This window comes from Poecile atricapillus, chromosome 12, assembly GCF_030490865.1.
Source record: "Poecile atricapillus isolate bPoeAtr1 chromosome 12, bPoeAtr1.hap1, whole genome shotgun sequence".
Taxonomy (NCBI): Eukaryota; Metazoa; Chordata; class Aves; order Passeriformes; family Paridae; genus Poecile; species Poecile atricapillus.
This window is the reverse complement of record NC_081260.1, coordinates 668,088-691,738: the sequence shown is the minus strand read 5'-3', so window position 1 is coordinate 691,738 and position 23,651 is coordinate 668,088. Positions and strand designations below refer to the sequence as shown.

General features: G+C 58.7%; 1 long non-coding RNA gene across 1 annotated transcript; it reads left to right on the top strand.

Moving 5' to 3' along the window:
- Positions 1-12,210: 12,210 nt before the first annotated feature.
- LOC131583781 (uncharacterized) lies at positions 12,211-23,635 on the top strand. Its single transcript, XR_009278592.1, has 4 exons — positions 12,211-13,418; positions 13,523-13,888; positions 17,107-19,006; positions 22,965-23,635. It is a non-coding gene; the product is annotated as an uncharacterized LOC131583781 (long non-coding RNA).
- The last annotated feature ends 16 nt before the right edge of the window (positions 23,636-23,651 follow it).

Genomic DNA, 23,651 nt, shown 5'->3' with positions numbered 1-23,651 from the left:
CCTTGCCACTGTGGGTCTGCTCCCGCTGGAGACGCTGGCCCCCGCCACTGGAGGGGTCATGGGCCACTGCAGCGGAGAGCAGGGCTGGCAGGAGATCACTCTGTGTGTGCCACACACTGCTCAGGCGTGTTTGTTGTGTCTGAGCCCTGCTTTGCCCCAGGCTGGAACCCCAGCAGGACTAGGGCTCGGCTCCATGGCAGGAGATCTCCCAGCTCTGGGATCACAGGCTGGAGGGATTTTTTGGTCTTTGCTTTTTTGCTGTGGAGCTGGCATTTCAGAGAAGGGCACCTCAGGTGAAGGGCTCACTGCAGCAGGCACCAGGGGTACCCAGGGCTTGGAAGGGACAGCAAGAGCTGGGCTGCAAAAAGCCACTGCTCTCCTGGAGGATGGATGGGCTCTGTTTGCACTTGCACAGTGCAAAGCAGCACAACACTTCCAGTCTTTCCTCTCCACCCCTGGAGAAACTTCCCCCTCAACCTTCCTGCACTCTTCTCTCAGTCAATTCAGTAATTCTTTCATGCCCACAAGAGAAGATACACTGGCAAAGTTAAAGGTAGTCCTTGGCCACCTCTGAGCCAAACATAGCTAAACTTCCTGTCCCAAAGGTCCTAGAGGCATGAAATGGGACTTCTGACTTGCTGGGAACATTCAGGTGCTCTGGAACACGGAACATGAGCATGGCCCATTTTTAATGAGCAAACTCTGGTAGAAGCATCATCAGAGCAGAGCTGCTGCTGTTCCTGAACAGCCCCGTGCACGTGGGAGAAGCCCCTAAAGGGTGCTTGAGCCAGGGTGATGCAGGCAGGTTCGTCTGTGGGACTGGAGGCCCTTAGCTGCCCTGGCCTCCTCTGCAGCCCCCACAGCACGGGCTGACCAGGGGTGACAAGGGGATGTGGTGGCAGGGGCATTGCAGCTGGGTTGGAGCCCTGGGGAGATGGTCCCACGGTGGGAGAGCAGGCAGGGGGTGGCCACTGCCAGGCGAGGGGTTGGTGGCCGCAGCCTGTTATTCATTCTCCGGGAGAAAACCTTTGGACTGTGGAAGGTTCGAGGCTCAGGGAAGGCGGGGGCAAAGGCAGAGTCCAGGCTGGGCTCTGTCTGTCTGCCTCCCTCAGCGAGGGGACTGCCAGGCTGGGGACACCTGCGGCTGAAGGCACTGCACAGGGGCCTGTGCAGGGTGAGTGGCTGTGAGCACAGGGTGCACAGGGCCTTGTCTCTGGCCCGGTAAGCTCCAGGCTGCAGCGCCTTCCCATCTTGGTGTGAAGGGGCTCCGTCCTAGCGACAGCTGCAGAGAGAGGAGAGAGCAGGAGAGCTCACCTTGGGTCTCTGCAGGCTGTCTGCATCCCAGCACTGAGCCCACAGCAGTGCAGCAGCCCCTGCACCCTGTGCTGTGCTCACACAGCAGTGCAGCAGCCCCTGCACCCTGTGCTGTGCTCACACAGCAGTGCAGCAGCCCCTGCACCCTGTGCTGTGCTCCCACAGCAGTGCAGCAGCCCCTGCACCCTATGCTGTGCTCACACAGCAGTGCAGCAGCCCCTGCCCCGTGCTCGGCTGCAGGAAGGGCCGTGGCTGCATGGCTGCATGTCGGCCTTCCAGCCGTGGCACCAGCTTCCTCCCACGGTGGCTCCCAATTAAACCAATTTCTTGGATGGCTTCAGCGATGCAGGAGCCGGAGGCTTTGTAGTTGTGCAGCCTCTTGGGCCACCCCCAGGGTCTCCCTGTCCCCCCAATGCCCTCCCCATCCGCAGGGCAGCACCTGCTCTCTTGTGTAACACGTGGCCTGATCTCCTGGGCCAGTGCCTCACTGGCCCTGCTGCTCTCCATAAGCCTTTTTGGGAACATATCCCAGCAGGAGCCGAGTGCTGGGGACTGTCCCGGCCTCCCCAGGCACAAACAAGCCAGCGCCATGCTGGGATGTGAGCCAGAGGCACCTCTGAAGCTGCCGCCCAGCCCAGGCCCCGCTGGTGCCAGCCCGCTGTGCCCAGAAGCTGTGACACCAAGCAGAGCAGCACATCAAAGCCCTTCTTGCCTCAGCTCCCCAGCACCCCGGCCAGGCACAGAGGGGGTGCCAGGGAGGATGGGCAGGCAGGCCCAGGGCCCCCATGGGGCTGGGGCCAGGGGGTCGGGTGCCTTCCCTCTCTGAGCACCCCCTTCCTCTCGCCAGAGCCCAGTCCCAGCGTACAACAGCTACTCAGAGTGGCTGGGGTGGAGTAGGGACAGGAGCACTGCAAGGCCAAAGCAAGGCTCACAAGCACAGCCTGAGCTGATGCCAGGAAGGAGAGGAGCCTGAAGTGGGCTAAGTTGGTCACTGCAGCCACAGGAGCTGCACTCCCAGCAGCCCAAAACAGATGGACAGACAGCACGGTGACAGGGACCTGTGCTGTCTAACAAGGAGGATGCAGAAAACTTCTGGGGTGTGACTCCGGGGAGACAGACCCAAAGATGTCCTGGGCTGGGTGGGACAGTGTTCAGACAAACACCAGGGTCCCTGTCAGTGCCACTGGTGCAGGGGCAGCTCTGCGGGCACATGAGACACGGGCTTGGGCCACCAGGCAGAGAGAGCCTCTGTGGCAGTGGCAATGGTGTGGCTGCTGCTGCCCCTGGTGTCACCAGCACTGTGGCACTCAGGGACACGCACTCAGCCCTGCAGCCATGGCACTGACACAAACACACACATGCTTTAAGGCACAGGCTCCATGCTCAGTGGGACCAAAGCCTGACGGTCCCCCAGGCAGCCCTTTGGGTGGCTGAAAGCTCAAGAGCTGCAGGTGAGGCGCTGCTGCAGCGAGCAGAGTGTGAGCAGTTTGGCTGCTGCAACCCCACTTTGAGAATTTGGGTCCAGTGGCAGACATGGGGCAGAAACCCCTGGTGCCGACACCAGCCAGAGCTCTGGTCCCTCCACAGCACAGGGGCTCAGGGGCCAAGGGGAGCAGGGCCAGCACCCAGCCGAGGAGGCTGAATGGCAAAGCGCTGAGCAGCAGAGGCCGCAGGCTGCCTAGATGGGTAATTACTGTTATTGTTGTTATTATTGTAATTACAGTAACAGCAACAGCTACAGCTGGCTGCCTTTGCATCACTGCTGGCATCATGGGCATTGTCACTGCAGTGGGAAAGTGACATCCCCAGGGCAGGAAGCGCCTTAGCCAAGGCCCGTGAGGTCTGTCCCTCTCTGAGGGCATCCACAGCAGTCTGCCCCTCCCTCCAGGGACCCGCTGCCCACGACTCTGCTCTGCTGCCTGCAGAAGAGGACAGATGGGTCTGGAGATGAGCTGACAGCTCCAAAGCTCCCTGCCCATCCTGGGGCTGTGCCTCTTCCCCAGGTCAGTCCCTGCCAGGGACCGGCTCACTCTGTCCCCAGGGCCCGGTGTGTTGTCATTTGGGGTACAGCCAGAGCTGGTGACACTGCTCCAAACTCTGCCACTGCCAGGGAGGATGCCCTGCTCATGGGACAGGACCATGTGGCTTTCCAGTGTGGGGACATGTGAGCACACAACAGAGACCCTGTGCCTTGGCTGTGCAGGGCATCCCAGCAGTACCTGAACCACCGAAGCCGTGACCTCTCAGAACTCCTGCACTGGGGAAACAGAGAAGCAATGTGTCATTTTATCAGCTCTGACCTGGCTGTGCCCCCCTCTGTGTGCCCCCCACAAAAGCTCTGCTGGCAGGCGACCCCCAGGCACCGTGGCAGAGCTGGCTGGGGCAGGGGCAGGGGTCACTGCACACACGCTGGCGCAATTAGGCAGCCAGAGGCTGCTGCCAACAGCCCTGCTGCAGCACGGGAATGCCACACCAATCAATCCAGGCACTGGCTTGGGGCCAGGATCAACCTTCCAGGGCTGCAGGAAGTCAGGCAAGAAGACAAAATGCCCCTCCAGGAGGTGGGTGTCTAACCAGGGCCTGGATCTGGCAGCCAGTGTGCCCACCCTTGGGCTTGGGGTCACCAACTTCTGCCTAGGGCTGGAAGAACCAGCCCCTGCCCCCTGCCACCACCCTGGGGACATTTCAGCTCGGCCCCCATGGTCAACAGGGCCCAGCAGCTGGGGGTGGAAAGCTGAGACGGCTTCATGAGAAGAAAAGAGAGCTTGGAGGTCTATGGCCATCTGACCCCCACTGCAGCCACAGGCCAGTCACCACAGTGTGCTCAGCCCTGGGGAGTCCAAGAGCCGGGTGCCAGGAGCCAGACACATCTGCTCTCTGCCTGCTGCTCCCATCACAGTGACAAGTGGCCACCGGATCCCAGTCTCGAGCTCTCTTTGGCTGCTTCCCTCCACGCTGCCCGCCCCGGCCACCCCCATCCCCAATCCCACAGTTGATCTGGAAGCAGGAACCAAAACCTGTCGCTTCCTCTTGCTCACGGTGTCTCACAGCATTGCCCAAAATAGCTGAAAAAGCCCTAAAATAGCGCTGCCCACTCAGCTCAGCTAGTACCCTGAGGAAGACGTAGGAGTGTGTGCAAGGCTGGGGGTGACCAAGCAGAGGGACCAGCCCAAAAACGCACATCCCGTGGGACCATCATTTCCCCCGGCGGGCAGAGAAGCAGCTGTTGCTGTGGCGACAGCTCAGCGCTTGCTGCTTCCTCCCACGGATCGGGTGACTCGGCGTCATCAGCCGGCCGGCGGTGAGCGTGGCCAGGGCTGCCACTCAGAGCTGGCCACCGGCCCCGGCCCGCCTGTCCCCCTGCCCTTCTCACCGTGCCCGGCCATCTCTGCCTTTCCTAGAGCTCCCATCAGGCAGCTGGGTGTGGAGCCTGGGTCACGATTAGCACGTTCCGGCTCGGAGATGGGCTGTCCCCAGCTCTCCAGCCCGGGGCTGGGTTAGCCAGCGCTTCCCCCCGTGCGAGTGACGATAATTCGGGCAGAGCCACCTCTGCACAGGCTCCCTCCGCCTGCTCCCCTTTCCTTCCTGGGCACACCAGGGCATCGAGCAAGGACCAGGACGCTGCTGCCCTGAAGCATCCTATTCACAAGTGAAATGCTTCCCAGTGCCCCCAAATTAATCCTGATTCAATGCCAAACCATCCGGGGGAGATGCCGAGCTGGAGGGATCCGGGGTTCACGAGCCAGGTGAGGGATCAGGAGTGGATTTGGGGGAAGCTAGGTACCAACAATGTCTCCCAAGGATCAGCCATCCTGAAATGCTCGCAGCATCTCCAGAGAATGTTAATCCCTCTCTGTCAAACTCAGATTACATAACATTCCCTGTTTCCATTCTCTCTCCCTGGCTCTGCTCCGCTGGAGGACCCCTGAACCCCCCTAGCTCCAGGCTGTCCCCACACCTCCTTTGCAGAGCTGGATGCACAGGAGCACTCCTGGGAGAGTCTCTTCCATGGCCAGGAGGCACCCCAGGGTCTCTGCTTGTCCCAGCACACAGACCCAGAACCTGCTGAAGGTGTTTTAAAACTGATCTGTTCATGAGCAGGGGAATCCTGGGGGAAGTAAGACCAGAGCTGTGCTGTGATGCTTTTCAGGAGGAATTTTCTTGAGAAGGCAAAGAAAAGGCCCAAAATCATGGCCCAAAATCAGTGCCATCCACTGAGCACACCCAAACAAAGGAATGGCTGCTTCCAGACCTGCTGGCTCTCCCCTGGGCTGCAGCAGCTGGGAGGGCCTGGACTGTCCCAGGGAGGCTTCACTGTGCCCATGCCAGGACACAGCAGCATCAGGTTCCCAGAAACCTTTGTCTTGCTCCCCTGAGACACAGAGTCCCTTCTCCTTGGTGGTTCTCAAGCAGGTTCTGAACCCCCACCCCATGGAGCAGCATAGATACCCTGAGCCTCCTTATCACCAGCCAAGGAGTCAGGGACTAATTCTAGCTCCCCTGAGCCTCCAGCATGCCTCCTGTGCCATCCAGGATGCCCTTGCTCCCCTCGTGCCCCATATGCCTGTTTGTATGTTGCTGCCCTGGTTACTGGCCACTGAGTCACCACCAAACCTCTCTCACAGGCAGGAAAGCCCAGACTCATGTTTTCCGTGGGATTCCTACAACTCATTCAACCTTCTGAGGTGGGGAGAGATGTTGACAGAGGTGGTGGACAGAGATGCTGACGTCAGAGGGATGTCCCAAGAACCAGGGCTGTCTACACAGGGAGCTGCCAAGAGCACATCCAAGCTCTGCAGGAATGTTGGGGTTCCTTGGGGCTGTATGATAGGGGCTTCCTTCATCCTTTTGGAAAATGGATCCAGGAGAAATCTTTCCCCAGCAGCTCCTCTTGCAGCTGAGCAGCCGTGGTGCCTGTGTGTGGGTTCACTCCTGACATGTTCTTTGTGAACCCACCCTCACATGGGTGCTGAGGCTCCTCACCCCTCCCCTTCATATCCCCAGTTTTGCAATGCTGCAAAATTATCCCCAGCTCCCGAGAGCCCCCCCAGCCCAGCTCTGTGAGGAGCCAGCATCTGGAAGGGATCAGCACAGTAACCACTGCAGGGAAAGGGGAAGGCTATAAATAGCAGCAAGTTTCCAAATCGAAGCTTTAGAAACAACAACAACAACCGAAGAACACAGGCTGAGGCGCTGCCTTTTCTGCCCAGCGTGTTTATATATGTAGTCATTTTTTTATTCCTAGCTTGTTTTCAATCTTCCCTCATTGCTGTGATGTTCTGGGTCTCTCCTCTTTCCCACTGGGCAGCTTCCCAGAGACACGTTTCTTGGAAGGTTGTAACCTCTTTTAGCAGATTTTAAATGGCTCTCAGGCAGGAATGTCCCAGGACTCATTTAGCAAGACAGACTTGTCCCTGGTTTGGGGGTGCCACAGGGCTGGCTGTGGTGGCCCTGGGGTGTGGTGGGCACTGCAGGGAGGACACCAAAGTTCATCCAAGTGGAGGGCTGATGTTTTCTCAGGGAACTCATTGGTGATGGGAAAGTCTCAGCGCCTGCAAGGAGAGGCAGGCTGCACACCTGACTGCAACCCTTATGGCTAAGAGGTAGTGCTGGCAGGAAACTGAGCCTGAGAAACATTGCCTGGGGTCTCCTTTGGAGCATCCAGAGGAATGGATGAGGGTTTCCTTTGGACCATCCTCAAACAGTGTCCCTTACTCAGGCATGGACACTCCTGGGAATAACCCAAGCACAATCCCAGCTGTGGGTCCCCACACCCTAGCCCTGTTCTGGGCACAGGAACTGCACCTCCTGAGTTCTTCCCACTGTCCCTGTTGGGGCCCATGGACTGGCACAATCCCACAGTCAGTCTCAAAGCTCTCACAGACACCACAGCTCTAGCAGTACATCCTTCCTGGCTGGTTTGTGGCCCCAATGGCATCCAGTGTCCAATGGGACATCTGTTCTGCAGAACAGTGACCCCCAGCTCCTGGCAGGGCAACTCAGATGTCAAACAAGGGAACAAGGAGAAATTGCACCTTTGCCCCATCAAGTTCCTCTCCAGCTTGAAATCCCCAATCACAGCCCAAACTCCTTGAGCCCTGGTGTGTCCCTGCTCCTTCCCCTGCCCAGGGCTCCTCAGTGACTGTGAATAGCAGCAGCCTGGCCCTGGGAAGTGTGGATGTGTGGCCTCCTGTGCAGACCAAGCCAGTGCTGCTGTGTTTATCCCAGTTTTATTGCCCACTGGAGTTGTTTTGCTGGAAGGGCTGTGGTCTGGCAGGCTCTGCCCTGGCAGCAGTGCTGTGGTGCAGCCAAGCCAGGATGGCATGACACACACGTTTGAGAAATAACCTCATAAATCTGCTTAATTCAGTCAGTGAATCATTCCTGCTCCCTGTGGGCTCCCTCCCTATGAGCCAAGCCTTCCTGTCCCTGCTCTGGGAAACAACACAGGCTAAAAGTACCCGGGCAGTGTTCCCTGAGCAGCACCAGCAGCACTGCCTGCTCTCTCCCCGCAGCCCTGCCCTGCCCAGCACACCCGGCCTTCCTGCAGAATGCTGGGAGCTGCTCGGCACCTTGGTGCCACATCCCCAGGCTCCAGCCTCTTTTCAGGGGAGAAAGGGCAGAGTGAGGGCTCCGAAGGTCTCACAGCAGTTGGTGCATTAGCAGGTGCAGCTGTCCCAGCTGCAGCACCTCCCTGCTTCCATCACAGCCCCCTCGTGACCCCATCCTGCCCCACGCAAGAGGCGCACGGAGGGCTGGGACACTCGTCATGGCCCTGAAATAGCAATGACCTGCAAACATGGGCTGAGGGTCCATGTCGAGGGCTGTGGCTGCAGGAGTCCCAGCGTTAGGTGACTATCCCAGTTTTCCTTTTAAAGACACAGACACTGAGACGAGTTTGCTTTGAGTTTCCTGCATTCCCAGCTATGGAGGAGAAAATCTGGGAACCTTTCTAAATCCATGCTAATAACATCAGCAGAGGAAATGTCGTTAGAATGAATGTGAAAAGACGTGACAAAAGCCCCAGATCCCATGACACCTCGGGGACTTGACCTCCCAGGATCACACCCCACCCGGCTCCTGTGCCTGTGGCAAGCCCTACACCTCTTACGTGACCAGCTCACAGCATCCCTGTCAGCCAGTGCCAGCCTGGACAGCATCCCAGTGCCGTGCCCTGGGGAAAAGCCTTGTGGAGATGGAGGAAAACCCAAGATGAGCCATCAAGCTCTCTGCTGACACTGCACAAAGTGGAAGCACTTTACTCTGTGGAAGCGCTTGGCCAAGTTCAAGGTCGAGGGCTGTAAATTCCTTGTTATTTTTAACTCCAGGATAGTAGCTGGCTGAAAACAAGAGGAAGAATAGCTTGGATTCGGAGAGGGAGGAGAGGTGCAGGGGAGGTGGATACTTTTGCCTGCTGAAATAAGGGTGAAACCTTAAGAAAGAGGCAGGGGGGGTGGGAGAAAACAGGTGCAGGGTCCCTGTCTGTGCCACATCAGTCACGGCATTGCAGATGGACAGGTTCTCATGGCTGAGATGACCTGCAAGGACACATTGTGCTGCTGTAGCCTGGGGCTGTGGGAGCACAGGGGGCACAGAATGAGCCAGGCTGAGGTGTGTGCTGGCACACTCATGTGCAACCAGTGGTTTTCTCTCCCACTAGAAAACAGCAGCATGTGGCTGATATTGGGAAAGAGACTTTTCTCCTGCTCGGTGCAGTGTCCAAAGGAGGGTTGGCATCCCAGCTCCCTCGTCCTGCCCAGCCCATCTGACAGTGGGCAGGGGTGCTGCACTCGCAGCCGGGGCTCCACCGCCGGACACAGCAAAGCCACAGCGCCCACGGCACAGTGTCCCCTGGCCCAGGTCTTGGCATATGGCTCCATCAGATGGACATTTCCAAACCAGCACATCATGTCACAACCCCTCAGCAATGGAGTGCCTACGTTGAGGGGACAGCACTGAGACCATGCGCCTGCAGCTCCACACATCCCCCATCCCGCACACGGCACCCGTGTGGCTGCCAGGAAAATGCAGTGATGTTCCCAGGGTGCGGAACGATTAAATGCTGGGGTCTGAGGAGAAAAAAACAGTCAAGGAATAACAGAAGAGAGAACAGCCTTGCAGCAATCGCTGCGAGCCGCGCAGAGCGGAGCCGTGCACAGAAGCGTGCTTGCACAAACACCCACACCCACTCTCACGCTGGCACCCAGACCCTGCGGCATCCAGCTACGTGCACGAGGCATGTGTGCACACACGTGCACACACACACACCCCCTCACAGGGGTGTGTGATCCCTGGCATCCAGCTACAGGCAGCACGTCCGTGGGCTCCGGGTGTCCGGACACGGCTTTGCGCCCGCCGCAGTCCCACTGGGCTCCGGCCCCGCAGGGCTCTGCCCCAGGTGGACACCATGGACTGGGGCCAGTCATGGTGCTCAAGGGAAACCTTCAGATCCTTGTCCTTGAGCCCAGCCAGAAGAAACTAGGCAATAAAAGGGGATTTCCTTGCTCAGAGCTACTAGCACAAACCTGTGCCTTGGCCTTCTCCCAAGCCTGCTCTCCTGTTGTTCCTCGTGTTTCAGCCCTCCCTTGCCGTCATCTCTGACTGCATCTTCTCCCACTTCCTGGCTTCTCCATACACCCTGCAGACACGCTGGGGACAATCCCAGCCCCGTGATGCTGCCGGGGTGGGTGGTTCTGCAGCTCCTGACTCAGGGCAAATCCTCCCTTGGGACAACCAAGGCCTGACTTCAAAGACACCCAGGGCCGACACTCTCTGGGCTGCCCGGGGACATCCCACTGATGGTCTCTGGGCACCCAGGCAGTGGCACTGCCCCATGGCGGTGTGGGGACACAGGGGACACACCACTGCAGGGGTGCAGACAGAGGTCCTGCCAGCAGAGGTGACAGCCAGCAAGTGTCTCTCCCTGCCTGGCAGTGCCAGGCTAGACAGCTCTGCCAGGAGGAGAGATGAACATGAGAAGATATTTCATGGTCCAGTCAAACCCAGTGCAAACAAAGCAGCGTGATCCAAGGAATGAGGGGCAAACGCTGCATGGGGACAGAGCCACTGTGCTGGCACACAAAGGCCCCTTCACTGCCCTGGAAAGATGAGCAGTGTGTGCAGTGGCATTGAATATGGGACAGGGACAATCACGGTGTGAGCCCTCCTCAGACAGAAAGGCCTTTGTGAGTCTGGAGCATCCCCAGTTCTGCAGTCACCCTTTGTGACCAAGCACAGGCCAAGCCACAGGGCTGGGCTTCTGTGCAGCCAGGTCATGCCAGAGCCACCCCAGACACAGTCTGTGTGATGGCTGAGTGTGTGGGAAGTGCTGGGAGCACTGGCTGAGCTCTGTCGAGGCTGGATGGTACCCAGGCAGCCAGGGACACAGGAGCCAGCTGCTTTCTGCTGCTCTGCCAGATCACCAAATCCCTGCTCCATCCTGAAAGCCCTTCTCTGTCCCATCTCCCTTTGATGTGACTTATGCTATGTGGCCCCTCAGGCTACACAGCAGCAGGCCCTCAGCACCCCACAGCTGTCCCAGTGCCTCTGTGTGCTGCAGGAGAGGCACCCAGGGAGCGACAGCAGCTCCAGCCCGTGGCAGACTCAGACCTGCTGGGCTCCCTGGCACAGAGCAACCCGGGACCCTCTGCCACTGGGAGATGCCATGTGGGGTGCCACCCACCCAGCATCACCCTCCAATGCCAGACACATCAGAACTGGCCAAACAGGGCACGAGGCCACCACCAAGGTGAGACAGCAGCTTGCTCTTGCTGTGCATCCAGAGTCAGGATGCAGAGGGCTGGTGCAGCAATCCCCCTCTCTGGAGACAGGATTTAGGGAAGACCACAGTGCTCCCCTACACACAAGCAAGCACAATCAGATGCTGTTAGACCATGACCTGATGAATGACAATCTCTCCATGGTCATGCTGGGCAGGTGAGGAACAGGCAAGCTTGGGCAGCAGCCTCACTGGACACCAGTGAAGCCATGGCATGTGACATGCCACCTCGCAGAGCCAGCCTGTCCTTACCATCACCACATCTCAGCTGATTCCTTCCAGCAAGAGGGTGAGCACAGGGTATGGCCACGGCTGGTGGGGACCATCTTTGCCACTGACACTGCCAGACTGGCCTGGGATGCACAGTCAGTGGCTGCTGCACCCCCTAATCCCTGATCTGCCTGTGAGTCTCAGCTCCCCCAGCCAGGTGATGCTGCTCCTCTGTGAAGATTCACTCCAGGGCCTCCAGCAGGTGCCAGGAGGAGGCCAAGACAGAAAAGGAACCAGACACAAAAAGCCTCAAGCGTTTTCCAAAGAGGCTGCTTGTTTCTCTTCTGGGATGGGGTAAGCTGCCATCTGAGCTCTGGTAGGGCAGAGCCAGGGCTTGCAGTGGGGACAGAGGGCACCACAGGAACCCCAAGCAGGGGCTGTCCCAGGAGAAGCCACACAGGATGCACGGGAAGGGGGTGGGAGGAGTGCCAGGGCTGTGCTGCTCAGTTAATGAGCCCAGGACTCATCACAGGGCCCAACTGTGGCTTCACAGCCCTGCCCGGGGCCCTGCTGCACCAACATGGGTGTTCTGACGTCTTTCATTCCCTGAGCAGGGACCACAAGTCTCAGGCACCTGGAAGAGCCAAGCCTGGAAGCCTCACTGTGCTCCAAGGACAATGCAGGGAGGACATGCTCTGCTGCCAACAGCTGGTGCCTCAGCCCTTGTTTTTAACTTTATGTAAGCAGGGAACCCAAGCCTGCTCTGGGACATGGTGAAATTGGATCCACACGGAAACAATTAGAAAGGGGAGGGATAAGGAAGAAACTTTGCTTTGTTGGCACAACTCTCTGTTCAGGGAAGAAAACAGAGCCCATGAGCCAGCCCAGATGTATTTGTGCTGGGGAAAAACAACCCATGAGTAAAAGAGAGGCACGGAGATGGGGCTCACTCCACACCTCCCTCTGGGACCAGCTTCAGCTGACAGTGATAGGGGCAGGTCCCTGAGGACAGAGAAGCTCTTAAGAAATAGAATTATAGAATGCCCTGAGCTGGAAGGGACCCACAATGATTTTCAAAGTCTAACTCTCCTACCAAGGAGGAGATGGTATCTCACCAGGAAAGCGCTTCTCACTGAGTTGGAGACAAACCATATTTAAGCCAAGCTCAAGGCAGTCAAATGAGGACTGTGAAACACCTGCTGGGATCCCCTCTGCCAAGACCACTTGCAGGTCCCAGTGGAATGCTGCTCACACAAACTGGAGGTCACTTCTGCCCATGTGGGGACCCATCCTCTCCACAGGGCAAGGAAAGGACAAACATTTTGTTGATGCTCTGCGTTACAAGCCCAGCCTGCACCCGATGTGCCCCAGCTGCTCCTGCAGGCCCTGTAGGCCCTGGGTCCTCTGGGATGTAAGATGTGTGATGTGTGTTCATCCTCTGGGATGTATGATACCTGCAGGGCTTGATGATAAGAAACACCACCACAGCAGCTTGGGAAAGGCACCCCGCAGGCATGGGGTGTTCCAGGGTGAAAGCAGACTGTGAGTCAGCTCAGAAAGTGGAGTCTGGATGAGCATCTTCAGGGTTGATCCAGGATTGCATCACGGCAGTGGGAGAGGTCCACCCCCTGCCGGTGCTCATGGAGGTCAGCCTGTGTGGGTAGGTGTCCAGCTGGACAGGTGAACTAGTGCTGGTGCCGCAGGGTGATGCTTCTGCCTGCAGCACAGTATCCTCAGCTCCCACCTCAGCTTCAGCATCCTCCTCAAACCTTACCCTCCAGCCACAGATCCAGCACAGCCCTGGGCCGAACCCACTCCCTGCTGTCAGTGTCCCCAGGCAGCTGAGGGGAGCAGCCAGTTCCCAGGGTACCCACAGAATGTAGCTGTACTCTCCAGCTCCCCTGCCAGTCTCCCAAGAAGGACAAAATGGCAGCAGCTGCTTCCTCATCCCTTTTTGGGACAGGAGGTCCACAAGACAAACAGAATCCTAGCCAGGCACGGGGTGCTGGCCATGCCTCACCCCAGTGAAAGCTGGGAGCCTGATGCAAGCACGTGGGGAACTTGCTCTGCTGGCAACTTGCACCGTGTCTTTCGTCAGCCAAACGGTCGGTTCCAGGTTTGTTTCTTTCATCAACAAAGTCCTTCAGAGCGGGAATCCTGGGAGGTAAGTATCTGGAATGTGCTAGGAACAGCTAATCCCAGGTTTGTTCTTCCCTGCAGGAGAGGAGGAGCAGGGCAGGTGAGATGGGGCTGCAGGTGCTGGCTGCCTTCCCGAGCTGCTCAGCAGGAGCATGGGCTGCCCTCCCAGTGTGGCCACTGCACTGAGCAGGGCTCCTCCTCTGCTGCAGACCTTCTGCAGGGACCATGTCGTGCCTGCAGCCTTCGCTACTGGAGTCTGCACATCGTCCTTTGTCCCCTTCTCCCTTGCAAGGGAACGTGCACTCTGCCAAACTGCTGGTGCCCTGTCACTGGACGTGTCCCTGCTGTCACAGTCTGTGATGAAGCACTCTGCATCCCCGGCCTGTCCCTGGCTGAAGGCTGTTCTCAGCCGCTGCTCAGCAGGGTGAGAGATGGGGAGAGCAGGAGGTGAGACTTGCCAGCCCTCCCAAGCTCCTGGAGCTCCAAAGTTACCCTATGGCAAAAATCTCCTGGAGGAGCTGGGATGGGCAGCAGTGGAGCTGGGATGGGCAGCAGTGGAGCTGGGATGGGCAGCAGTGGAGCTGGGATGGGCAGCAGTGGAGCTGGGATGGGCAGAAGTGGAGCTGCAATGGGCAGCAGTGGAGCTGAGATGGGCAGCAGTGGAGCTGGGATGGGCAGAAGTGGAGCTGCAATGGGCAGCAGTGGAGCTGAGATGGGCAGCAGTGGAGCTGCGATGGGCAGCAGTGGAGCTGGGATGGGATGGGCAGCAGTGGAGCTGCAATGGGCAGCAGTGGAGCTGGGATGGGCAGCAGTGGAGCTGGGATGGGATGGGCAGCAGTGGAGCTGCAATGGGCAGCAGTGGAGCTGGGATGGGCAGCAGTGGAGCTGGGATGGGATGGGCAGCAGTGGAGCTGCAATGGGCAGCAGTGGAGCTGCGATGGGCAGCAGTGGAGCTGCAATGGAGAGCAGTGGAGCTGCGATGGGCAGCAGTGGAGCTGGCAGCCAGCCCCCAGAGCTCTGCAGTGCTGTCTCCAGCTGTGCCCATGGCAGCCAGCAGCTGGGCGCGCTGCTCACCACGCCAGATAATTATAGCTGCAGTGTTTATATACCCTCAGCAGTGGCCACAGGAAGGAAGGCTGAAGGACACTCTACGTAAAAGAGCTCTCCACCCCTTCCTCGCTCCCCCTCCCACCTGCACCCCCGCCCCCCGCCATGTGAATTCATGTGTGTGTGTGTGACAAGACACCACGGCCCAGCACTGTTTGTCAGAGCTGGTGACAGCCCACAGCTTCCCCTTTCTGTCACCCGTGGAACCCTGCTCTGGGCTCTCTGGGCACTCAGTCCCCCCTCTGCACAATTTGCAATCTCCTCCTGCATCCCTCCACCTGGCAGCTTCTTGATCCCACACCTTGACTGAGGACATGAAGGCTTGTCCCTTTCGCCATGCACGGCTGAACCGTGTGGGTCCTGCAGCCTGTGCCCATCTCCAGAGCTCTGGGTGCAGTGAAGCACCCAGCCATGGTGGGTCAGCGCTCTCTGCTTCACACAGATCAGCCGTGGCATCTCTGTGTCAATCCTGCCTCCCTGCTGCAGCAGATGGCATCTCCAGGGCAATGCCGTGCTGCTTGCTGGGCCTGAGCAGGACCAAGCAGGGTGCGAGGGAGCTTCTGAGCCATGGGGCTGTCCATCCCTGCAGGGACAAGTGACCACTAGTCATCACTGCAGTGGGATCCCAAGAAGCTGCCTGGAAGGCATCAGTGGTGGCTCTGGAAGGAATTGCAGGGCTGAGGTGAGGAATGGTGGAGCAGAGCCCATTACCCACCCAGGGAGAAGCAGTGACCCGGCAAGACTGGGCTGCAGGATTACCAATGGGCTGGGCTGTGTCCCGCACCCAGCTGTGGCTGAGCCAGCACTTTCATGTTTGTTTGGGCTGTTAGATAACTTCGAAAGCAGAAGCTGGAAGGGCTGGCAGCTGAACAGTTTGTTCTTTCCGACTTCCACGCTGCTGCCTCAAACCTCAGTGCTGTGCAGGACTTAAACCACAGACCTGCTGTGCTGCTCAGAGCCACCCTGTCCCCTCATGCTCACCCCAAAGTGTCCCTGGAGCCCCTCCAGCCCAGAGCTGAGCTCTGCCTCTTCACACTGCCAGAGGAGGAAACAGAGCAGTGGGAACACATGTCTGGAGGGGTCTCAGCCCCACAGCCCCAGGCTGGCACAGGGCGAGGGGCTGCCACCTCCTCCTGAGCTCAGGGCTCAGGTTCAGAGCAGCCCATGGCCCAGGCTCAGGCTCAGGGCAGCCCACGGGCAGCACAGCACAGGTGGCTCCCAGCCACACCCTGCTCACAGCCGGGGAAGGAGCGAGGGTCACACAGCACCGCCGCCCGGTGCAGCCCGTATCAGCCCAACACGTATCCACTGGGAACTGGGGCAGGGAACAGGACGGGACAAGGCCACTGCCAGCCCTGCTCCAAGGAGGCTGTGCCAAAGGGCAGCAGTGGGAACTGGGTCCAGGTTACCTTTGAGCACCTGAGCCTCTGCAGGGACAGGCAGCCTCAGGTAAAAGGGACGGCTGGGGCTTCAGCTCTGAGGTGTCACCTCAACAGGGAGCAGGGTGGTCCACACAGCCCCTGAGCCCAAGAGGGTCCAGACTGCAGCATAGTGCTCTGCCTCACTTTCCTGGCCACCAGAAGTGAGGGCATGAGGCATACATTGCTCTGCTATGAGCAGAAAATCAGCAATGCTGAGAAAGCCTGCAATGGTGCCCTGCTCCTCTGCTCCTGCCAATGGTAGCACTGGGAACAGACGCCTGGCTGTGCACATGGAGTTGCCACATTCCTTCAGGTTGCACAAAGTCCACCCCACAAAGGGAGACACCACTACTTGATCAAAGGGAAGGCCATTTTGCTACAGCTGCTCCCAATATCCCTCGCTGGGTTGCATCACACCTCCCTTCCAGATGCTGGATCATCCCAACCAGTGATACAGGGTCCCAGTTCCCAGCAGCAACTGGGAGCTTCCAAGAAACTACAGGGACAAATGCATGGTTGGGCTGAGGCCAAATCACTAGCACAGGCTTTGCCTCTGTCCAAGAGAGTGTGGTGAGGGTCTGACCCTGTGTCTGAGGACCAGGAGACAGGCACAGGGTCATGGGGCCTGCTAAGACCCCTCTCCCGTGCTGGAACACTGTGGATGGCAGTGTCACAGTGCCAGGCCAGGACTGAGCAGCAGGAGTGTGCTGTGGCCCAGGCAGGAGCTGGCACGGGTGAGGTGGGGAAGGAAAGCAGTGCCATGGCTGCCCTGGAAGGAGAAGGAGGCAGCAAAGCCAAGCAGTAGAGAGGACAGGCAAGAATGGAGCAGAAGTCAGTTGGATGCAGAGAGGACAATGCTGCAGCTGGGTTCATCAGAGCTACCTCTGCTACTCCAGGCATGCAGGTGTGTTTGAGGTCAAGCAGAAGAGAGACTCCTGACATGGAGAGGACTTGGCTTGGCTGCTACCCATGATGGAGAGGGCCCAGCAAAGCTGTAGCCTGTCCTAAGCAAGCTGCTCCTGCCCCAGAGAAATGGCCTTGCATGCCACAGGAGGGACGGGGTGTGCTGGGCTTGTGCCAGATCCACTTGACTAGACTGTGATTTTTTACATAACTCTGTTTTCTGATTGTTTTCAGCATTTTCCCAGTGAAAGCCACAGACATCCATAGTCTGCATGCCTGGTTGCTATGAATGGGATGAAGGGCTTGGTTCCCCCACTCACTGCCCATTCCTGCAGTGAAACCCGGTGACGCAGCAGCGATGCTCAGGTCAGACCCAGGGTACCAGCACAGAGAGCAGGCTGTTCCCATTACTGCTACACAAGGAGCCTACCAGCTATCCCACAGCTGGGACAGACCCAGGAAGGGGACAAGCACAGCCTGGCTCCCTTCACTCTGGTTGTTTCTCCCAGGCTTCCCCAGCCACATCCCTGCTCCCCATACCAGCAGCTGCTGGAAGCCCAGCAGCCCAAGCCTGCAGTCAGTGGCACCAGCTATACCCAGTGTTCCAGGACAAACCCCATCCTGCTAGGATGCAGGGGAATGATTCCTGGGGCCACAGGCAGCTGTCCACCACAGGCAGTGGCAGAGAGCATCCTGCTGCTGTAGGGAGGGGTCCCTCATCCCAACTGGGAGCTTGGAGGAGCGCAGACCTTGGATGTGGCTCAGGAACACGGTTCCCACGCGTTCAGCCCACGCAGGCAGCAGCACATTGCTCCTGCCTGCAGGAAACCTGGGAACATGGCTGCCCGGGCTGGCCCCCTGCAAGCAGATGTTATTTTAACTCCCAGTTCCTCTCTCACTTTTGCCAGGCAACGACTGGTTCTGCTGTTGGCTAAGCAATAAAGAGCCCCTTTTTTTTTTTTCTCCTCCACTATTTCTAGGTTATTTTTAGGCTTTTGTCAGTGGGTCTTTTCTGCAGACACTCAAAGAGCTGGAGAAGTTCTCCTGTTTTGCATGCCCAGAGGAAGGGGAGCAAGTGCAGGGCAGGAGGTGCCAGCAAGAAGGGCTTCCCAACCCCGATGGGGATGCACACGCCTTGGAGCACCCACTGCCCTGTGCAGCACACAGGAGCAAGCTCCTCTTCTCCTACCCAGCTGTGCTGTGCAGGACTTGGCCTTCCACAAGGGAGCTGTGATGCCCACATCTTCCCAACTGTGCCAGCAGCAGCCTTCACCTCTCCAGAGCCCAACCAAGGCAGCTCCTCCACGTGGTGCCAGCAGGGAGATCCCTGTGCTGCTCCAGCTGCAGCCCAGGGCAAGGTGAGGTGCAGAGGCGTAGGGAGGGACTCCTGCAGAAGGGAAGTTAACGGGACAGGATGTGGGCTTAGGGACCCAGAGAGGGTCACACACAGCTGCAGCAGTGCAGGAGCTGCCGGATGGAGCCAACAGAGCTGAAGTCAGCCAGTGTCACATTCAGGCTTGGCATAGAGACCAGGCTCCAGGAGGGGGAGAGAAGAGTGTTAGGGACACAGTGCCTGCCAGCACTGTGGAGTACCAGTGCCATGGCCAGAATCCCCCCACTGAGAGTACTGATGGGAGTGATGCTGCCCTGTCCCCAAAAGAGAGGACATGCTATAGCACATCCCAAACCCCTTGTCATGTCAATGCTCAGGAGAAGGACAGCTTTTTGGGGAAACCTGTGTTTCCACCAGGCAGGGACATTCCAGTCTAAGGCTGGGATCCCCTCTCGCAAAGGCTGTTTTGTCCCCGGGGACAAAAGTACTCTCCACTTCGGGCAGGAGATGTTACTTTGAGCGGCCCTACAGCTTGTTGTCTCACGGAAGATTGCAAAACCCAGAGCTTCGCTGCAGCTCTAAGAAGCTCAGAAAGAGACAGAACCTGCTGGAAGGCAGACGCCCACGTCGGCGCTGGGCCAGCTCGAACCTTCCAGGCTGTTTCGCAGCCCCGCAGCTGCTTGGCAAGGACACTGCTGACCCTCCCACGTCACAGCCCCGAGCAGCCGGGGCCAGCTGTGTCCAGGCGCTGGGCTGGGGCTGCTGTTTTTCTGCTTTATCAGGATCTTGCTGAGCTCGGCGGTGAGTGGGTCATGTTTGTGCAGTGCTCGTTATGTAAGCGCTCAGGGTTGCCCCGGAGGCTCGGCCGGAGCCGGGGACAGCCGCGGCGCTTGTGTCGCTGTCCCGGCTCGTTCCGGAGGTGCCCGGCGTGTCCCTGGGCTGCCCGAGGCCCGGTGCCGTCAGGCTGCGGGCCAGGGGCCGCTGGCCGAGCCGCGCTCACCCCGCGCTGGCTCCCGGCGCTGCTCCAGTAACCCAGCTCCTGAAGGTCGCTGGCTGGAGGCCGGGCTCGCGTTCCATCTGCCTGCTTTTATTATTGATTGTCCTTATCATCGCTTGAGAGAACAGCATGTCCCAAACAGCCGGGGGCAGGACTGGGCTCCCTGCCGCTGCTGCTGCCTTTTGCCCAAGCTCTGTCTCTCCCCAGTGGAGAGGTGCAGGCACCAAAAGCTGCGCTGCCACTGTCACCCCTGCCCACATGCACAAGCCACGATGCCACGAGCTGTGGCCAACAGACAGCAGTGTTCCTGTACCTGCTGCCCTAAGCGCCTCTTCCTCTTGCCGCTGTCTCCATCCCAAGCACAGGTTCCCACACAGCAACAGATCCCTGAATCCCCGTTTTCAGATGCTCCCAGCAGCACCCTCAGAACATCAGCATCCCATCTCTCTGTCACTGTGCCTTGGTCCAGCACCCACTGACCTGGAGGCTGCAGGGGCGTGGGAGGGGACAGGGGACCCTGTTCAGTCAGAGCAAGTGGTGCTGCTCCATCACAGCCCAGCGGGAAGGGAAGGGAAGGGAAGGGAAGGGAAGGGAAGGGAAGGGAAGGGAAGGGGAGGGGAGGGGAGGGGAGGGGAGGGGAGGGGAGGGGAGGGGAGGGGAGGGGAGGGGAGGGGAGGGGAGGGGAGGGGAGGGGAGGGGAGGGGAGGGGAGGGGAGGGGAGGGAAGGGAAGGGGAGGGAAGGGAAGGGAAGGGAAGGGAAGGGAAGGGAAGGGAAGGGAAGGGAAGGGAAGGGAAGGGAAGGGAAGGGAAGGGAAGGGAAGGGAGGGAGGGAGGGAGGGAGGGAGGGAGGGAGGGAGGGAGGGAGGGAGGGAGGGAGGGAGGGAGGGAGGGAGGGAGGGAGGAAGGGAGGAAGGGAGGAAGGGAGGAAGGGAGGAAGGGAGGAAGGGAGGAAGGGAGGAAGGGAGGAAGGGAGGAAGGAAGGAAGGAAGGAAGGAAGGAAGGAAGGAAGGAAGGAAGGAAGGAAGGAAGGAAGGAAGGAAGGAAGGAAGGAAGGAAGGAAGGAAGGAAGGAAGGAAGGAAGGAAGGAAGGAAGGAAGGAAGGAAGGAAGGAAGGAAGGAAGGAAGGAAGGAAGGAAGGAAGGAAGGAAGGAAGGAAGGATCCTCGCAGAGTTCTCATTCCCAACATACCATCCTCACAGGAGACCTGTGACCCCCTCACTCTCTCCAGCTGTTGACTGATACTTAGCTACTTTGCCACTGACAGCACAGCATGGGCCAGGCCGTGTTGGAGGACAGGGACTCATGTGGCACTGTGCACAGGTGCATTGTCCAGGTCTGTGCTGCCTGGCACGAGCTTTTCAGGCTTCTGTTGAGAGCACAGTAGGATGGCAGGGTGGACAAAAGGAACTGCAGCTCTAGAACACCCTGGTTAAATCGAATTGGGCTTTCATATGCTAATTACCAAACAGTGGACAGCACAGGACTGAGCACACCCTCTTCATACCACAAACCGACTGCTCTTTGAGGCATTTCCAACTTACTAGAAGACACACCTGGGCAGAACTGACCCAGGCAGCCTGGAGGGTCCTGTCAAGGGTCACCCACTGCCCTCAGGGCATTTGGAAAGAGGACCAGAATCACAGGAAGGCAGTTTCTTGGGACAGGGAATGGAGAAGCATATGGCTCACTCCAGCTTGGCCCCTGTACTTGGAAAGGGGAAAGCTAAGGGGCAGTTCCTTGCCAGGACACAAGAATAGCTCCATGGTGAAATGAGGGTGGTGGGGTCTCCCTGGGGACCCTAACCCAGCCTGCTTGCTCCTGTATGCAGCACAGGGCAGTGTGTGCCACCATGCCCCAAGCAACCCAACCACCCCTTGCTTTGCCATGTGCCTAAGGACAGCACTTGCATGAGGGTTTACTGGGCCTGACAAGCCAGCTGGGACACCAGCAGATAATCTCTGCCTTGCTGGGGACAGTCCCCCAGCAGGGTCAGGCACGCTTGCCATAGAGGAGTGGAAAATTCCTCTCACTGTGCAGGCACTCCCCACAGCCCGGGCACATCAGCTGTCATCCTGCAGGACTTGGCATGCCCTGGAGTGTTTATCAACACCATTTCGCAAGAGCCATGGCACACAGCCTGGCAGGGGCACGCAAGCTGCTTGGGCAACTGGCTCTGCTGAAAGCCGTGCTCTTGAGAAACACTCCAGGCTGGGAGTCTGGTGTGGATGTCATGTGAGTGGCCATCAGCACCTTCTCCTTTCTGGCCTCCTGAGTTCAACAACAGAGCTGTGAGCTTTGGTCTTGGCCCTCTCTCAGTCCTGCAGAATCCTTCCCGTGGTCTCAGCTGGCAGGGTTGTAAATGACCTCAGCACTGGTTCCCCACTCACCCAGGGCATGCTGCTCCCTCCTCACAGGGTATATGGCTTGGGGAAGGAGGTGCCCTTCTCCCTCCAAGGGGTTTGGAGGTATCAGCTGGAGCAACAGCATAATTGTGATGACAGCACATCTGGCTGAGGGCTGTCCCCCAGTGGCTGCATGATGCCTGAGAGATGACATAGCAGGGCCAGCCTGTCCCCAGTTAACTCCAGATGTGCACAACTGACACAATCCCCTCAGGCAGGGAAGAAAGCAGGCACATCCTGGACTACAGTGGCTGGACAGGACAGGGGACATGGAGTTGCGATCAGGCCCTGGGAGCCAGTCCAAGCCCTGTGGTTGCCCTGGCCAGGGCTGGCTATGCCCACCCAACTCCATGGTGCTGTACATGGCCATCATCAGTAAGTGCAGCAGCCGGATGTCAAGAAGGCACAGGGCACAAGTGTTGTGCTTCTCTGGAGGCACCGTGGAGCCCAGGAGATGTCTTAACTGCTCTTGAAATGTCAAGATGCACCTCAAAGCCTTACTTAACTGGGAAATGGGTGATGGGTTTGTGGGGTGGGTGTCACTTCCTCAGGGTAAAGCAGCAAAGCACGCCCCTGCCCAGCCTTTCCAAAGGGGCAGCAGCTCCACTTGGCACCAAGGGGCTGCGGAACACAGCCTTCCCCAGCAGACAAGGTCCCTCCAATGGAACCGGGGGTGCAGGGACAGGGCGCAGATGGGGTGCTTCTGGAGTGGGGACCATCTCAGGAAGGCCAGCTGGCTCCTGAAGCATCGCACAGACCCTGCCCCGATTCCAGTGCAGCTGGAGCAGCAGCAGCGAACAGGCACCGTGCAGCCGCCAAGATGTTTTCTGGAGCAGAGGCACGCATAAACATTTTGTTGAATGGAGGGCTCGGAGCGAACACGGTGTGCCCTGGCTCGGTGCGGAGGGCGGGGCAGGGTCGGGGCCAGCGATCGGCGGTGGCGGAGCGACCTCCGGCGGCCCGGTCCCGCAGCCGGCGGTGACAGCCGCGTCCCCCCCCAGCAGCCGTTCCCGAGGGGCTGTGCCCGGGCTCCGGCCGCTCCCGGGGGGCTGTGCCCGGGCTCCGGCCGCTCCCGAGGGGCTGTCCCTGGGCTCCGGCCGCTCCCGGGGGGCTGTCCCTGGGCTCCGGCCGCTCCCTAGGGGCTGTCCCTGGGCTCCGTCCGCTCCCGGGGGGCTGTGCCCGGGCTCTGGCCGCTTCCAGCGGCTGTGCCCTGAGCTGCGCTGCCCCTGGCTCTGTGGGTGTTGTAGGGAGAGAGCCCAAGGCCTCGGCAGTGCCCCTGCCGTGTTCTCACCCGGGCAGGATGGGATCCCTTCCTGCCCACCTGGGAATGAGGTGTTGGGGACCCCCTGTGCCCCAGCAGGCTCCCTGCTCACAGCAAGGTGAGGTCAGAGCTCTTTCTGTGCGAGCGCCGAGCGAGCAGCACGGGCACCCAACATCTCTGATGGATCCCCGGCCGGCACGCGAGAAAACAGCGGATGGAAACATGGAGCACGGAATCCCTCCGTGGTGGATCTGGCTAAGGGCAAGATTGCGAGAACTGCCATCAAATTCATGTTTTTTTCTGGGATCAGCTAGGAATTAAGCATCTGAGGTGCTGCGTTTAAACCCGAACCTTTACACATCCCTTCCCACTCCCCTCCGCCCCAGCATTGTGCTGCACAAACCCCAAGTTTCTTTGGAAGCGTTATTTTAAGGATAAGATTTAAAGGACTCCTTTCATAAAGAATTGTGCTATTAGGTTATTTTTCTTTTAATTTCCACAAAGGTGTTTTTTGTGCCTTGAGGACTAGATCGAGAAGAGCTTTGGAGAATGCTGTGAAGGCAGCCTGACTGATACTGCCGCTCGCACTCGGCTGCCAAGCCCGTTCCATGGCTTCCCGGGCAATTAGTGCTTACAACACACATCCACACAGCCAGCACAACCACTCCAGCTTTCCATGTGTCCTTGATAACTTCCTGTGGTTTTTTAAGACTTTGGTAGTAATGAAATGACTGATGATAATGACAAGCATAAAGTCCCAGAGTGCAAGACCCGGAAACGTGTTTT